The 15373-nt window shown below is 44.0% G+C and overlaps 1 protein-coding gene across 6 annotated transcripts in view; it reads left to right on the top strand.

The window, feature by feature from the left end:
• LOC129817854 (low density lipoprotein receptor adapter protein 1-like) overlaps positions 1-4380 on the top strand; it is a 148838-nt gene extending 144458 nt beyond the window's left edge. For all 6 annotated transcript variants that reach the window (XM_055873448.1, XM_055873445.1, XM_055873444.1 and 3 more), the window contains one exon: positions 1-4380. This exon is cut by the window's left edge and continues 342 nt beyond it. The gene's annotated coding sequence lies outside the window, so the exon portion shown is untranslated.
• Positions 4381-15373: the final 10993 nt, after the last annotated feature.

The raw sequence follows: 15373 nt of genomic DNA, 5'->3' as shown, positions 1-15373 counted from the left end.
GGCTGCCAGACATCCTGCTGTCCCCACAAACCACCAGCTCTGGACAGGTCAAACATCCTGCTGCCCCCACAAACCACCAGCTCTGGACAGGTCAAACATCCTGCTGTCCCCACAAACCACCAGCTCTGGACAGGTCAAACATCCTGCTGTCCCCACAAACCACCAGCTCTGGACAGGTCAAACATCCTGCTGTCCCCACAAACCACCAGCTCTGGACAGGTCAAACATACTGCTTCCCCCACAAACCACCAGCTCTGGACAGGTCAAACATCCTGCTGTCCCCACAAACCACCAGCTCTGGACAGGTCAAACATACTGCTTCCCCCACAAACCACCAGCTCTGGACAGGTCAAACATCCTGCTGTCCCCACAAACCACCAGCTCTGGACAGGTCAAACATCCTGCTGTCCCCACAAACCACCAGCTCTGGACAGGTCAAACATACTGCTTCCCCCACAAACCACCAGCTCTGGACAGGTCAAACATACTGCTTCCCCCACAAACCACCAGCTCTGGACAGGTAAACAGCCCTCTGTCTGCCTGTAGATCATTCTGATTCTACTGTACTAGAACTAATCAACACTCAACATGGACAAACAGCCTTCATCTCTCAACCTAAGTAACATGGACAACTAGCCTTCATCTCTCTACCTAAGTAACATGGACAAACAGCCTTCATCTCTCTACCTAAGTAACATGGACAAACAGCCTTCATCCCTCTACCTAAGTAACATGGACAACTAGCCTTCATCTCTCTACCTAAGTAACATGGACAACTAGCCTTCATCTCTCTACCTAAGTAACATGGACAAACAGCCTTCATCCCTCTACCTAAGTAACATGGACAAACAGCCTTCATCTCTCAACCTAAGTAACATGGACAACTAGCCTTCATCTCTCAACCTAAGTACAGAAACTCTCTGATCTCTGAGTCTGCGTGTGAAGTGGCACCCTATTTGTTAGAGTTGCCAAACCCGTAACTAGCCTACGGATATTGTTGAACTGTCTTTGTCTATGGGTCCTAGGCCTATTACATGATCTGTAACCTGAATGACCCGTGTTGGATGAACATGTGCCCTTGGAAACGGCTCGGTCACGTCCTCTTGGTCGGCCAGTCCAAGCGCATTATTAGTTGTTCAGATGGTGACGGGGGAAAAAAACATTACAAAAATGTGGCCACAAAACCAACCAGCAGCCTCACGACTTACCAGCTGGGACACTGACTGATCATCATCCTAATTAGCAACACCTGATGTGTTTATCAACCAGGCTCGAAACCTGGACCTCTTTAAGAATGCTGCTGTCTCCTGGGGGATGGAGGGTAGAAGTGTATACTGGATAGTGTGTTTATGTCCCAAACACTGACCTTCCCCCAATATCGTAACACTATATAGTACACTACTGTTAAATCAGGGCCCCACATAGGTCTCTTGTCAAAAGTAGTGTACTACAGTGCCATGCAAAACTATTCATCCCCTTTGGTGTTTTTCCTATTTTATTGCATTACAACTTGTAATTTAAATGGATTTTTATTTGGATTTCATGTAATGGACATAAACAAAATAGTCCAAATTGGTGAAGTGAAATGAAAAAAATTCAACAACAAAAAAAGACCCGGAAAAGTGTATTTACCCCTTTTGCTATGAAGCCCCTAAATAAGATCTGGTGCAACCAATTACCTTCAGAAGTCACATAATTAGTTAAATAAAGTCCACCTGTGTGCAATCTAAGTGTCACATGATCTGTCACATGATCTCAGTATATAGACACCTGTTCTGAAGGGCCCCAGAGTCTGCAACACCACAAAGCAAGCGGCACCATGACCAAGGAGTGCTCCAAACAGGTCAGGGACAAAGTTGTGGAGAATTACAGATCAGGGTTGAAAAAAATATCAGAAACTATTAACATCCCACAGAGCACCATTAAATCCATTATTAAAAAATTGAAAGAATATGGCACCACAACAAACGTGCTAAGAGAGGGCTGCCCACCAAAACTCACGGACCAGGCAAGGAGGGCATTAATCAGAGAGGCAGCAAAGAGACCAAAGATAACTCTGAAGGAGCTGCTAAGCTCCACAGCGGAGATTGGAGTGTCTGTCCATAGGATCACTTTAATCCGTACACTCCACAGAGCTGGGCTTTATGGAAGAGTGGCAAGAAAAAAGCCATTGCTTAAAGAAGAAAATAATCAAAGACATTTGGTGTTCACCAAAAGACATGCGGGAGACACCCCAAACATATGGAAGAAGGTACTCTGGTCAGACGAGACTAAAATTAAGGTTTTTGGCCATCAAGGAAAACACTATGTCTGGCGCAAACCCAACACCTCTCATCACCCCGAGAACCTCATGTTTGATGTTTTTCATCGGCAGGGACTGAAAAACTGGTCAGAATTGAAGGAATGATGAATGGCGCTAAATACAGGGAAGTTCTTGAGGGAAACCTGTTTCAGTCTTCCAGAGATTGGGACGGAGATTCACCTTCCAGCAGGACAATGACCCTAAGCATACTGCTAAAGCAACACTCGAGTGGTTTAAAGGGAAACATTTAAACGTCTTGGAATGGCCTAGTCAAAGCCCAGACCTCAATCCAATTGAGAATCTGTGGTATGACTTAAAGATTGCTGTACACCAGCGGAACCCATCCAACTTGAAGGAGCTGGAGGAGTTTTGCATTGAAGAATGGGAAAAAAACCCAGTGGCTAGGTGTGCCAAGCTTATAGAGACATACCCCAAGAGACTTGCAGCTGTAATTGCTTCAAATGAGGGCTCTACAAAGTATTGACTTTGGAGGGTGAATAGTTACGCACGCTCACGTTTTCTATCTTTTTGTCTTATTTCTTGTTTGTTTCACAATACAACATATTTTGCATCTTCTAAGTGGTAGACATGTTGTGTAAATCAAATGATACAAACCCCCCCCCAAAAAATCCATTTTAATTCCAGGTTGTAAGGCAACAAATTAAGACGAATGCCAAAGGTTGTGAATACTTTTGCAAGCCACTGTATATAGGGAATAGGAAGCTATTTGGGATGAAGCCTAAGTAGAGATGCAACTGTTGTCTCAAGAGTCTGCCACCAGTAGTCTACCACCAGTAGTCTGCCACCAGTAGTCTGCCACCAGTAGTCTGCCACCAGTAGTCTACCACCAGTAGTCTGCCACCAGTAGTCTGCCACCAGTAGTCTGCCACCGGTAGTCTACCACCGGTAGTCTGCCACCGGTAGTCTGCCACCGGTAGTCTACCACCGGTAGTCTGCCACCGGTAGTCTGCCACCGGTAGTCTGCCACCGGTAGTCTGCCACCGGTAGTCTGCCACCGGTAGTCTGCCACCGGTAGTCTGCCACCAGTAGTCTGCCACCAGTAGTCTGCCACCAGTAGTCTTGTGAGAAAGCTGCTGTAACAGACTGTCTTGCAAATTATCTGAAGAATTATAAATCCCTTTTTATCAAGCATGTTGATTAAAACCTTTGTTTGTGAAGACCAAAGAATAACAGGAGACATTTAATCAATTGTTAGTTACTGTACTGCTGCATTTATTTTACACCCCCCCCCCCCCCCATTTAAAAACATTTCACAACTTTGTCAATTAGAGGGAGGAGAGAGCGAGGGGAGGGAAAGGAAGGAAGGGAGGGAGGAGAGAGAGAGCAAGAGGTGAGAGAAAGAGGAGGAGAAGTATAAACGAATAGGACACAATATTAAAAGCGGGGGGAGACGGGACAAATTTTTCACAATATCTGGCTAACCAGAAGAATAAAACCCTGTATGGTTCTTCAAAAGGATCTACGAAGAACCTTATATTTAAGAAGGTTCTTTATAGAAACATTGATCCTAAAAGTTCTATAAAGAACCATCAAAAAGGGTTCTATATAGCACCCACAAAGGGTGGTAACCATAGCGCAGCCCTTCTAGAACCTTTTATTGATGTTTCTGCATAGAACCTTTTGGAAACAGTTATTTATAGCACCGTAAAGGTTCCATTTAGAACCGTATTCATGAGCATGGTTCTTTAAAGAACCTTAAAAAATGATTCTATCTAGCACAAAAAAGGGATGCTATGGTTACAAGCCAAAGAACCCTTATTTTGCACGATTTAGTGTGTATAAAATAGACTTATTTCCATGTACTGTATTCTTTCAATGTTAATAACTTGTTTAATAATCACTATGTATATTCAGTTATTTGAAATGAGTAGGTTCTGGTCGGAAAATAGAATCAAAGTTTGTTAGTCAATGTTTTTGTAGTATAATCATTTAATCTTTCACGTCAATAATTAGACCTGAACGTAAATGTCTAAATACTCATTTTCGTTGATATTCAGGAGGTAGTTGTGTGAAGTGGATCCTCTGTTTTCACCGCGGTAAACATCATGGACAATGTGCCTCTTGTGGTATTCTTATACACAGCTTATTTTTCCTAACAGAGTTTGTCCTCACACACACAAAGGACGTCCTTGGAGGGAGTCGTGATGAGATGTGTGTGTGTGTTGGGAGGGTGCGTGGGGGTGGGGGTGCGTGCGTGCGTGCGTGCGGAGGGTGGGGGGTGCGTGGGGGTGTGTGCATGTGTGTGGGGGTGCGGGCGTGTGTGTGTGGGTGGGTGTGTGTGTGTGTGTGTGTGTGTGTGTGGGTGTGTGGGTGCGTGCGTGTGGGGGGTGCGCGTGTGTGTACATTTTTGCAGATGTATGAGAAATATACAAATTTCATATCACATTTACATAAGTATTCAGACCCTTTACTCAGTACTTTGTTGAAGCACCTTTAGCAGCGATTACAGCCTCGAGTCTTCTTGGGTATGACGCTACAAGCTTGGCACACCTGTATTTGGGGAGATTCTCCCATTCTTCTCTGCAGATCCTCTCAAGCTCTGTCAGGTTGAATGGGGAGCGTTGCTGCACAGCTATTTTTAGGTCTCTCCAGAGATGTTAGATCGGGTTCAAGTCCGGGCTCTGGCTGGGCCACTCAAGGACATTCAGAGACTTGTCCCGAAGCCACTCTTGCGTGGCTGTGTGCTTAGGGTTTGTTGTCCTGTTGGAAGGTGAACCGTTGCCCCAGTCTGAGGTCCTGAGTGCTCTGGAGCAGGTCTTCATCAAGGATCTCTCTGTACTTTGCTCCATTCATCTTTCCCTCAATCCTGCCTAGTCTCCCAGTCCCTGCCGCTGAAAAACATCCCCACAGCATGATGCTGCCACCACCATGCTTCACCATAGGGATGGTGCCAGGTTTCCTCCAGACGTGCCGCTTGGCATTCAGGCCAAAGAGTTCAATCTTGGTTTCATCAGACCAGAGAGTCTTGTTTCTCATGCTCTAAGAGTCCTTTAGGTGCCTTTTGGCAAACTCCAAGCGGGCTGTCATGTTCCTTTTAATGAGGAATGGCTTCCGTCTGGCCACTGTACCATAAAGGCCTGATTGGTGGAGTGCTGCAGAGATGGTTCTCCTTCTGGAAGCTTCTCCCATCTCCACAGAGTGACGATTGGGTTCTTTGTCACCTCTCTGACCAATGCCCTTCTTCCATTATTGCTCAGTTTGGCCGGGTGGTTTGGTGGTTCCAAACTTCTTCCATTTAAGAATAATAGAGGTACTTTACAAAAAATGTATTTTATTTTTTACTGTTTTTTGGTACACTTCCCCAGATCGGTGCCTCGATAAAATCCTGTCTTGGAGCTCTACGGACAATTCCTTCAACCTCATGACTTAGATTTTGCTCTGACATGCACTGTCTACTGTTGGACATTATATAGACAGGTGTGTGCCTTTCCAAATAATTTCCAATCAATAGAATTTACCACAGGTGGACTCCAATCAAGTTGTAGAAACATCTCAAGGATGATCAATGGAAACAGGATGCCCCTGAGCTCAATTTCAAGTCTCATAGCAAAGGGTCTGAATACTTATGTGAATAAGGTATTTCTGTTTTATATTTTTAATACATTTGCAAAAAATTCTAAAAACTCATGATTTTGCTTTGTCATTATGGGTTATGTGTATAGAGTGCTGAGGAAAATGTTTTATTTAATCAATTTTAGAATAAGGCTGTAACGTTACAAAATGTGGAAAAAGGGAAGGGGTCTGAATACTTTTCCGAATGTACATGTCCTCAAAGATGGAACGCAGGGAGAAGGTGCCAAGACCAACAGGGACCATTCTAGCCAATGAGAGGGCAGATATGCGTGAACAACATACACAAAAAAATTCCTCACTCTGTGGTCTTATTGTCGTGGACAGACTTTGGGTGGAGTAATCCCTCTCTTCCTCTCTGGTCCCACCCAGTTGACTACTTCAAAATGGTGGAAGCCTTCAAAGGTAATGTTAATTGCTAAAAATGGGTTTAATCCGTCTATCTAGCTTCACTACATGACCAAAAGTATGTGACCCCCTGCTTGTTAAACATCTCATTTCAGAATCATGGGCATTAATATGGAGTTGGTCGTATTAGTGAGGTCGGGCACTGATGTTGGGCGATTAGGCTCCTGACTAACAGTTATTGTGCTGACATTGCATCCAGAGGCAATTTGGAACTCGGTAGTGAGTTTTGCAACGGGGGACAGATGATTTTTACGTGCTTCCGCACTCGTCCCGTTCTATGAGCTTGTGTGGCCTACCACTTCACAGCTGAGCCATTGTTGCTCCAAATGTTTTTACTTCACAATAACTGCACTTACAGTTGACCGGGGCAGCTCCAGCAGGGCAGAACTTTGATGAACTGACTTGTTGTAAATATGACGGTGTCACGTTGAAAGTCACTGAGCTCTTCAGTAAGGCCATAATACTGCCAATGTTTGTTTATGGAGATTGCATGGCTGTGTGCTTGATTTTATACACCAGTCAGCAACGGGTGTGGCTGAAATAGCAGAATCCACTCGTTTGAAGAGGTGTCCACATACTTTGATAGTATATATGGTTCCACCATGTTTTAATACTGTATGAAAGTGACACATCTTTTTCCAGGAAGTAGACTTGTCGGTTTTTAAACTTTTGTAGGGTTTTTGAGTGTTATTCAATTGGCGAAATTAGCGAAATTATCTTCAGAGCAAAAACTTCATAAAATGGCATCTGGTAGAAGTAAATCCCTCCACAATCACAAATATATTTGTATTTGACTTAGTATCAGTCACACCTACTCATTCAAGGATTTTTCTTTATTTTCACTATTTTCTACATTGTAGAATAAACTATGAAATAACACATATGGAATCATGTAGTAACCAAAGAAGTGTTAAACAAATCAAAATATATTTTAAATTTTAGATACTTCAAAAGTGGCCACCCTTTGCCTTGAAGACAGCTTTGCACCCGCTTGGTATTCTCTCAACCAGCTTCATGAGGAATGCTTTTCCAACAGTCTTGAAGGAGTTCCCACATATGCTGAGCACTTGTTGGCTGCTTTTCCTTCACTCTGCGGTCCAACTCATCCCAAACCATCTCAATTGGGTTGAGGTCGGGTGATTGTGGTGGCCAGGTCATCTGATGCAGCACTCCATCACTCTCCTTCTTGGTCAAATAGCCCTTACACAACCTGGAGGTGTGTTTTGGGTCATTGTCCTGTTGAAAAACAAATGATAGTCCCACTAAGCGCAAACCAGATGGGATGGCGTTTTGCTGCAGAATGTTGTGGTAGCCATGCTGGTTAAGAGTACCAATCAATTCTAAATAAATCACAGACAGTGGCACCAGCAAAGCACCCCTACACCATCACACCTCCTCCTCCATGCTTCACGGTGGGAACCACACATGCGGAGATCATCTGTTCACCTCCTCTGCGTCTCATAAAGACACGGCGGTTGGTGGCAAAACCTCAATTTTTGACTCATCAGACCAAAGGACAGATTTCCAGCGGTCTAATGTCCATTGCTCGTGTTTCTTGTCCCAAGGGCAAATCTCTTCTTCTTATTGGTGTCCTTTAGTAGTGGTTTCTTTACAGCAATTCGACCATGAAGGCCTGATTCACGTAGTCTCCTCTGAACAGTTGATGTTGAGATGTGTCTGTTACTTTAACTCTGTGAAGTATTTATTTGGGCTGCAAGCTGAGGTGCAGTTAACTCTAATGAACTTATCCTCTGCCACAGAGGTAACTCTGGGTCTTCCTTTCCTGTGGCGGTCCTCGTGAGAGCCAGTTTCATCTTAGTACTTGATGGTTTTTGCGATTGCACTTGAAGAAACTTGAAAAGTTATTGACATTTTCCGGATTGACAGGCCATGTCGTAAAGTAATGATGAACTGTTGTTTCTCTTTGCTTATTTGAGCTGTTCTTGCCATAATATGGACTTGGTCTTTTACCAAATAGGGCTATCCTCTGTATACCAGCCCTACCTTGACACAACACAACTGATTGGCTCAAAAGCATTAAGAAGGAAAGAAATTTCACAAATTAACTTTTAACAAGGCACACCTGTTAATTGAAATGCATTACAGGTGACTACCATATGAAGCTGGTTGAGAGAATGCCAAGAGTGTGCAAAGCTGTCATCAAGGCAAAGGGTGGTGTCACGCCCTGACCTTAGAGATCCTTTTTCTGTCTCTATTTTGGTTTGGTCAGGGCGTGAGTTGGGGTGGGCATTCTATGTTTTTGTTCTATGTTGTCTATTTCTATGTGTTTGGCCGGGTGTGGTTCTCAATCAGAGGCAGCTGTCTATTGTTGTCTCTGATTGAGAACCATACTTAGGTAGCCTTTTCCCACCTGTGTTTTGTTCGGTAGTTGTTTTCTGTTTTTTGTGTCTGCACCAGACAGAACTTTTTCTGACGTTCTCTTTGTTGTTTTTTTGTATTTCAGTGTTCAGTTTTTAATAAATGATGAACACTTACCACGCTGCGCTTTGGTCACCTTCTTCAGACGGCCGTGACAGGTGGCTACTTTGAAGAATCTCAAATATAAAATATATTTTGATTTGTTTAACACTTTTTTTGGTTATTACATGATTCCATATGTGTTATTTCATAGTTCTGATGTCTTCATTATTATTCTACAATGTAGAACATAATAACACATAAAGAAAAACACCCCTGGAATGAGGAAGTGTGTCCAAACTTTTCTCTGGGACTGTGTCTATATCTTAAATGACGGCGTTGTCATGGATTTGATGATCTAATTGCCCATTGAAACGATTTATGGGATCCAGAAGTATGAGACGTCAGTGGAGGTGTGTGGAGACTGATACCACCAGCCACTGTTATGCTGCGGCTCGTTGGTAGACACCTTGACTGAAAAAACAACCTTTCTTCCTCCCCACTTCATTAAAGGTGAACGAAAAGAAGAAGAAGAATGGAATATCATTCTAGCATTGGAGGAGGGAAAAAAAGAGTGTTTCGTTCAGTTTTCAGTTTCCTTTCAAGTCCAAGTCCAAGGACGAACAGGTTCTCTCAACCCTTTTTCTCTGTTCTTGATTATGGTGATATTGTTTATCAAAGGGCAGCTGCTACTCCTCTTAAGCCATCTCCCATAATGCCCTTCGTTTTGTTACAGACAACAATTTTGATACTCATTACTGTATCCTGTATCTATAGGTTGGCTGGACTTGGACTACAGACCCATAGATCTCTACATTACCCCCTTTTTTTTGTTTTTCAAAGGCCCTACTTAATTAAACTTCTATCTTATCTAACTTTGCTGTTGAAGAATATAGACACGTGAGTTGTTTAAACCCGTTCACAGGATTGGTTAACTCTTGGAGGTTCCTCGGGTCTCCACCCAGCTAAGTAAAATCAGATTTTAGCTTTAATGTTTCGTATTATAGCTAACATACTGGAATCCAGGCTAACAGGTGGCTGTTTGAAGTGGAAGGATCGGGTGTTTGGTTATAATGTTTTGTATTATAGCTATACAGACTGGAACCCAGGCTAGCGGGTGTTTGGTTTTAATGTTTCGTATTATAGCTATACAGACTGGAACCCAGGCTAGCGGGTGTTTGGTTTTAATGTTTCGTATTATAGCTATACAGACTGGAACCCAGGCTAACAGTTGGGTTTAGTTGGGTTTAGTTGGGTTTAGTGGAACGTTCACAATACATTTCATCTCGATATTCTGGTGTCACTCAGGCAGTTTAGAGTTTTGATTGGGGACTTATTTGTGGAGGAATGTAACTGTTTTTTCTGGGTGATTTGTGCTGTTTTATTTGTGCTTCCCATGACAGCGCTTTTGTATTTAATGTGTATATATATATATATATATGTGTGTGTGTGTGTATATATACACTGAGGAAACCAAACATTAGAAACACCTTCCTGATATTGAGTTGCACTCCCCTTTTGCCCTCAGAACAGCCTCAGTTCAGCAGGTCATGGACTCTACAAGGTGTTAAAAGCGTTCCACAGGGATGCTGGCCCATGTTGACTCCACAGGGATGCTGGCCCATGTTGACTCCACAGGGATGCTGGCCCATGTTGACTCCACAGGGATGCTGGCCCATGTTGACTCCACAGGGATGCTGGTCCATGTTGACTCCACAGGGATGCTGGTCCATGTTGACTCCACAGGGACGCCGGGTCCATGTTGACTCCACAGGGATGCTGGCCCATGTTGACTCCACAGGGATGCTGGCCCATGTTGACTCCACAGGGATGCTGGCCCATGTTGACTCCACAGGGACGCTGGCCCATGTTGACTCCACAGGGACGCTGGCCCATGTTGACTCCACAGGGATGCTGGCCCATGTTGACTCCACAGGGATGCTGGCCCATGTTGACTCCACAGGGATGCTGGCCCATGTTGACTCCACAGGGATGCTGGCCCATGTTGACTCCACAGGGATGCTGGCCCATGTTGACTCCACAGGGATGCTGGCCCATGTTGACTCCACAGGGATGCTGGCCCATGTTGACTCCACAGGGACGCCGGGCCCATGTTGACTCCACAGGGATGCTGGCCCATGTTGACTCCACAGGGATGCTGGCCCATGTTGACTCCACAGGGACGCCGGGCCCATGTTGACTCCACAGGGATGCTGGCCCATGTTGACTCCACAGGGATGCTGGTCCATGTTGACTCCACAGGGATGCTGGCCCATGTTGACTCCACAGGGATGCTGGCCCATGTTGACTCCACAGGGATGCTGGTCCATGTTGACTCCACAGGGATGCTGGGCCCATGTTGACTCCACAGGGATGCTGGCCCATGTTGACTCCACAGGGATGCTGGCCCATGTTGACTCCACAGGGATGCTGGCCCATGTTGACTCCACAGGGATGCTGGCCCATGTTGACTCCACAGGGATGCTGGCCCATGTTGACTCCACAGGGATGCTGGTCCATGTTGACTCCACAGGGATGCTGGCCCATGTTGACTCCACAGGGATGCTGGCCCATGTTGACTCCACAGGGATGCTGGCCCATGTTGACTCCACAGGGATGCTGGCCCCATGTTGACTTCAATGCTTCCTAAAGTTGTGTCCAGTTGGTTGGATGTCCTTTGGGTGTTGGACCGTTCTTGATACACACAGGAAACCCAGCAGCATTGCAGTTCTTGATTACAAACCTGGCATCTACTACCGTACCCCGTTCAAAGAAACTTAAATATTTTGTCTTGCCGATTCACCCTCTGAATGGCACACATACACAATCCATGTCTCAATTGTCTCAAGACTTAAAAATCCTTCTTTAACCCGTCTCCTCCCCTTCATCTCCACTGATTTAATTTGAACAGGTGCCATCATTAAGGGATCATATCTTTCACCTGGATTCACCTGGTCAGACTGTCATGGAAAAAGCAGGTGTTCTTAATCTTCTGTACACTCAGTGTCTATATCTTGTGTATAATGTGTATATTTATATTGTATTATACAGTGCACATTTGGATAAACCATATAGTGCACTACTACCCTATAGGTCCTGGTCAAAAGTAGTGCACTAAATAGGGAATAGGGTGCATTTGGATAAGAGGTGTGAATATGTCTGTTGAAATGAAGGTTCAATAAATAATACTAAATAAAGGGTATGCATCCCAAATGCACCGTATTCCCTATATAGTGCACTACTACCCTATGGGCCCTGGTCAAACGTAGTGCACTAAATAGGGAGTAGGGTGCATTTGGCCCAAGTTAAAGTGACGCTTTCTACTCTGGAGGAACTGTTTTGATCACCAGCAATTACCTCCACCTGTGTGTGTGTGTGTGTGTGTGTGTGTGTGTGTGTGTGTGTGTGTGTGTGTGTGTGTTTTAACATGGCGAGTTAGACTCCATCTAACAGGGAGAGATCTTCATGTGAGCTGTGTTCCCTAGCAACACTCGGAAAATGGGTTTCAAAATGGCACAGGATCAATAAACTAAACCAATATCTGGAGTAACAGATAAGCAATATACCAGATGAGTTATTCACAATCTCCTTTTGTGAAACTGTCTTGATAAACTATTCAAATGAATAAAGAGAGAACGTTTGTGTCCCCCCCCCAAATACAATTTAAATACTATTACAGTACAGGATTAAAATCGCTGACTATTGATCAAACAAAGCATCATGTTGTAGATGTAATCCTAATCCTAATCCTAATCCCAACCGGGCAGAATACCAGAGCTTTAATCTTCAAGTAAAATCCCTTAACGATGAAGTCATCCTATACACTATCACATTTACATTACATTTAAGTCATTTAGCAGACGCTCTTATCCAGAGCCACTTACAAGTACATACATTCATACTTTTTTTTTTTTTTGTACTGGCCCCCCGTGGGAATCGAACCCACAACCCTGGCGTTGCAAGCGCCATGCTCTACCAACTGAGCCACACGGGACTGGTCATGTTTAAAAACAAAAACACTTTTCATTTAAAAAAAGGAGAATAGATTAGATCTCGAGATAAATTTGTAATGAGGTTTATCGTTTTAGTCTATTTTTTTTTTTTACAAAGGAAGGTGTTTTAGTTTTTCTGAGGTCTATGCAGTAGTTGGATTTCCGTGAACAATGTTGGGATATTATCATCCGTGAAGAACTGTGTTGCAGTGTCCTGGCCATGTAAAGGAACCTTTTGTACAGACTTTGTACAGAGAACGTTTTTTGGTTTCATAAAACAACATAATAAAGGACTTTGTTCAAGTATAGAATGTTGTTATTACTGTGATTTATACAAGGATGTTCGACAAAAAAGCTGCATTGTCGCCAAGCACACTGCACTTGACTTTCCCCGTGTATGTGATATCTGCGATATGTCAGGGAAATTGTCTAAGTTCAGATATTTCAGATAAAGATATTTTTAAACCTCACAGCTGAGCCTAGGCGCTTTAACATTGCTTATTGTAACCCTTAGTAATAGACGGAGCTACATCACAGGTGTGTGTGTGTGTGTGTGTGTGTGTGTGTGTGTGTGTGTGTGTGTGTGTGTGTGTGTGTGTGTGTGTGTGTGAGAGAGCGGGTGTACTCTGTGTAGGTGGTGCCAACCTGTGTGATCTGTGATGTAGCTCTGTCCACACTTTAATATCCCCAAATAAACAGGGAGAAACAGAGACAACACTGTAATACAGGGAGAAACAGGGACAACACTGTAATACAGGGAGAAACAGACAGGACAACACTGTAATACAGGGAGAAACAGAGACAGGACAACACTGTAATACAGGGAGAAACAGAGACAACACTGTAATACAGGGAGAAACAGAGACAACACTGTAATACAGGGAGAAACAGAGACAGGACAACACTGTAATACAGGGAGAAACAGGGACAACACTGTAATACAGGGAGAAACAGAGACAGGACAACACTGTAATACAGGGAGAAACAGAGACAGGACAACACTGTAATACAGGGAGAAACAGGGACAACACTGTAATACAGGGAGAAACAGAGACAGGACAACACTGTAATACAGGGAGAAACAGGGACAACACTGTAATACAGGGAGAAACAGGGACAACACTGTAATACAGGGAGAAACAGGGACAACACTGTAATACAGGGAGAAACAGAGACAGGACAACACTGTAATACAGGGAGAAACAGGGACAACACTGTAATACAGGGAGAAACAGAGACAACACTGTAATACAGGGAGAAACAGAGACAGGACAACACTGTAATACAGGGAGAAACAGAGACAACACTGTAATACAGGGAGAAACAGAGACAACACTGTAATACAGGGAGAAACAGAGACAGGACAACACTGTAATACAGGGAGAAACAGAGACAGGACAACACTGTAATACAGGGAGAAACAGGGACAACACTGTAATACAGGGAGAAACAGAGACAGGACAACACTGTAATACAGGGAGAGACAGAGACAGGACAACACTGTAATACAGGGAGAAACAGAGACAACACTGTAATACAGGGAGAAACAGGGACAACACTGTAATACAGGGAGAAACAGACAGGACAACACTGTAATACAGGGAGAAACAGGGACAGGACAACACTGTAATACAGGGAGAAACAGGGACAGGACAACACTGTAATACAGGGAGAAACAGAGACAGGACAACACTGTAATACAGGGAGAAACAGGGACAGGACAACACTGTAATACAGGGAGAAACAGGGACAACACTGTAATACAGGGAGAAACAGGGACAACACTGTAATACAGGGAGAAACAGGGACAGGACAACACTGTAATACAGGGAGAAACAGAGACAGGACAACACTGTAATACAGGGAGAAACAGGGACAGGACAACACTGTAATACAGGGAGAAACAGAGACAGGACAACACTGTAATACAGGGAGAAACAGGGACAGGACAACTCTGTAATACAGGGAGAAACAGGGACAACACTGTAATACAGGGAGAAACAGGGACAACACTGTAATACAGGGAGAAACAGAGACAACACTGTAATACAGGGAGAAACAGAGACAACACTGTAATACAGGGAGAAACAGGGACAGGACAACACTGTAATACAGGGAGAAACAGAGACAGGACAACACTGTAATACAGGGAGAAACAGAGACAACACTGTAATACAGGGAGAAACAGGGACAGGACAACACTGTAATACAGGGAGAGACAGGACAACACTGTAATACAGGGAGAAACAGGGACAACACTGTAATACAGGGAGAAACAGAGACAGGACAACACTGTAATACAGGGAGAAACAGAGACAACACTGTAATACAGGGAGAAACAGGGACAGGACAACACTGTAATACAGGGAGAAACAGAGACAGGACAACACTGTAATACAGGGAGAAACAGAGACAGGACAATACTGTAATACAGGGAGAAACAGAGACAACACTGTAATACAGGGAGAAACAGGGACAACACTGTAATACAGGGAGAAACAGAGACAGGACAACACTGTAATACAGGGAGAAACAGAGACAACACTGTAATACAGGGAGAAACAGGGACAGGACAACACTGTAATACAGGGAGAGACAGGACAACACTGTAATACAGGGAGAAACAGGGACAGGACAACACTGTAATACAGGGAGAAACAGG

Source organism: Salvelinus fontinalis, chromosome 20 (assembly GCF_029448725.1).
Source record: "Salvelinus fontinalis isolate EN_2023a chromosome 20, ASM2944872v1, whole genome shotgun sequence".
Classification (NCBI taxonomy): domain Eukaryota; kingdom Metazoa; phylum Chordata; class Actinopteri; order Salmoniformes; family Salmonidae; genus Salvelinus; species Salvelinus fontinalis.
The sequence above is the reverse complement of the archived record's forward strand: the minus strand, read 5'-3'. Positions and strand labels throughout refer to the sequence as shown.